The following is a 3,028-nucleotide window of genomic DNA, read 5'->3' on the forward strand; positions in this document are numbered from 1 at the left end:
TCTCATTAATCTCTCCCCCAGTGGGGCTAGCAATTGCTGGTGACCCACCACGCACCGCAAACTGAAAACTGGGCGCTGAAGGCAGAGAGTTACTCCGGCCCCTCAAACTAGCTGGCAAACCCTCTAATTCCCACCTCATTGCCTCACCTCTGACATCAAGCAGTGTTGCTGCCGGTTTCAGACGAACAAACTGTTTTAGCGCACGACGGAGTGCACCATCAAGGACATATTCTATGAACTGGTCACGCAAGAGAACTTCAGCATCTGGCATGTCCCTAGGAGCCTGTGTTTTTACTTTCTCCATGAGGCTCATCAAAGCAAGGGAGAACTCTTGTAATGTTTCCCCTTCCAATTGCTTTCTGGAGAAAAAGGCCTCCTGTAATGCAACATGTGACTCATTACATCCATAAAGCTCCTTGAGGATAGAAATGATTTTAGCTGGATCCCCTCGTTCCTGACTAGAGCGATATTTGATCTCATCCCTAGCCTCTCCTTCTAAATGGTCGTACAAAAAGAAGGCCTGATCTGCTGCTGACAAATTTCGTGCCCGCATACATGCCTGCACCTCCTCAACCCACTCGCTCACACTTATCCCCATCCGTCCCCTAAACATAGGACACTTACGATCGCGTGGGACAAACACTAACCTGTCCATTATTTGGGCAGTGGGGGGTGCAGAAGCTGAAGACGGCCCGGCACTGGAGCTAGATGTGGAAGGTGAGCGCTCTGCACGCAGCTTCTCATTGTCAGCCTTTAATTGAGCAATCAGGGTCTTCAATTCCAGTAGCTCTTCCTCCATTACTACAAATGATCAGCTAAAAAAAAACAAATGAACCGCTGCTGTTTGTCCTTAACACACCAAAAAAAAAAAATTACTGCTTGCACACAACTGTCACAAAAATGCAATAAAACAGAGAAGAGTCTCAGCCTCACAACTGTAAACCGTCCTACCAGCAACGCCAAAATGTGGCGGGAGCGGTGTGATAAGATTTGGGTAACTTCAATTTAGAAACACCAGGTAAGAAAAGATTTAATAGATTTTAATGACTCCGCTTAAAATGTTACCATTAAGGCACACAGACCCGCTACAGATGAGGCTTGAGACAATCTCACCATTCAACTCTTTTATTATACAACTTTTAGTTTAATTCAAAAAGACTAAATTAAAACCTCACATTTAAAAATTTTTTCAAGCGTAACTCTGTGAGGAGTGAAATTCAGGGTAGGGTACAAAAAAGAAAAAAAATAAACACAGCAAACAGAACTAGGCAAAGCAAAAGAAAATCATGCACCAAACCAGAAGAGGAACCACCACCCAGAAGTCCACCACCAACACCACGAGCTGACCGTTCCTGTAAAAAAAACAACATTCAGAGTACAATTCTCATAATACAGTTCAGTCCACAATTTAACAGCAGTATAGTCCAGAATTAAGGCCCATCCTGGGAGGAACCGATCCGCTGTGGCGGACGTCACTCACGCAGCACCAAAAGAGTAAGTCCGAGCTGATCGCCAATCAGCCACGCTGGACGAGTGTTAGAAGTCACAGCTTTATGCCGGCCGGGGCGGCAGGTATGAAGCCAGCAACAGGACGGCAGATAGGCAGCTGACAGATAACCCAGCTGACAGGCGAACAACGCAGGCGAACAGTCGGCTCAGGACAAACAGCAGCGGCTATCAGAAATAAATATTAGAAACAGAATCTAAAAGCATGCAAAAACTAGCACTGTGCTTACCACTGAGCTCTTTAAGTAGTGCCTCTTACAGGGAGGAAAGCGTGGGAAGCTTGTACTGGCAGTCCGAAGGACGATTGGTCCACAATCAGTATGCCGTTAAGCGCATTGTTTAAGTGCATGCATTCATTTGCAGCTGTTATACAAAAAATGAAAATAAATCAAAAGTAATAAACTTGCTCGAGAGAGAAGAAGCCTGCCTTACCTGGCGTGCAGCACCAACAAACGCAGAGGTCTGAACCGGAAGGAGAACAATGCAATGTCAACCCGGTGAGGGAGGGCCCCTTATATACACAGGCAACCAGCGAGCGCCACAACCAATTAGAATTAGGCACCCGTGTGGTGCGTTCAAAGCCCACCAGGGCATACTGCCACACTAAGATTTTGTATCATTTCAAGATAAGGTAATGCAACAATTTTTTCCAGAATTCCTGGTTTCTAAGTGTGTGACCACCTAATACATTTGCTTTGGCTACCCTCTAATATCTTTTAGTGAGATTTTGGGACTGTCAGTAATGATTCTTATATCATGGTCATATTAGAAAATTAAATTGAGAAGTTTTCCAAAGCACAAGAGAAAAAGAAAATTGTTTTCTGGAATTAACCTTAAGATAAGACCTTTTTGGCCATTGGTAATGCTTGTTCTGGAGTTTATTGATAGGGTTTAGATTTTCCATTAGGTTTGTGTGGTTTATTTGTTCATTGGTTTATGTTAAAACTGTCTTATAAAACTATTACTGGTGCTCTTCCATCATATTCAACAAATCTCTTAACAATAAAGCAAGAAATTTATACTCTTAGATTTATGGACATCCCAAAATTTGTTGTTCACAAAGTACAAACTAAAATGGGCAAGCAAAGTTTTAGGTTTTCCGCGCCAACTACCTGGAACAGATAACAGTCTGAACTTCACATTCAAGGCCTTGTGATGCTAAAAGAATTTAAAATCCTTGTTAAATAATTGCAATTAAGTAGGCCTGTTTGTAAATATCTTAGGTGAGAGTTTCTACAGAGTTTTAAAAAGGGATATCATATTTCTCCTATCCTATCCTATCTTCTCTTCATTACTGTTAAATCTAGAGCAGAATTTAAAGTCCTCCTCATAAACAAAGCCGTAAATGGCCAACCTCCATCTTATATCAGAGATCTAATTGTTCCCTATGTTATTAACAAGGCACTTTGCTCTCAATCTGCAGATTTACTAGTGGTTTCTAGAATTTCTAAAAGTAGAATGGAAGCTAAATCTTTTAGTTATCAGGCTCCTCTCCTGTGGAACCAGCTACCAGTTCTAGTCA

At 42.4% G+C, this 3,028-nt stretch overlaps 1 long non-coding RNA gene across 1 annotated transcript; it reads right to left on the reverse strand.

The window, feature by feature from the left end:
- Positions 1 to 970: 970 nt before the first annotated feature.
- On the reverse strand, positions 971 to 2,081 carry LOC119776489. Its single transcript, XR_005279785.1, has 3 exons — positions 1,939 to 2,081; positions 1,737 to 1,869; positions 971 to 1,352 (listed from the first exon to the last, which is right to left on the reverse strand). It is a non-coding gene; the product is annotated as an uncharacterized LOC119776489 (long non-coding RNA).
- Positions 2,082 to 3,028: the final 947 nt, after the last annotated feature.

Source organism: Cyprinodon tularosa, unplaced genomic scaffold (genome assembly GCF_016077235.1).
Source record: "Cyprinodon tularosa strain WSP-4 unplaced genomic scaffold, ASM1607723v1 ctg939, whole genome shotgun sequence".
Classification (NCBI taxonomy): domain Eukaryota; kingdom Metazoa; phylum Chordata; class Actinopteri; order Cyprinodontiformes; family Cyprinodontidae; genus Cyprinodon; species Cyprinodon tularosa.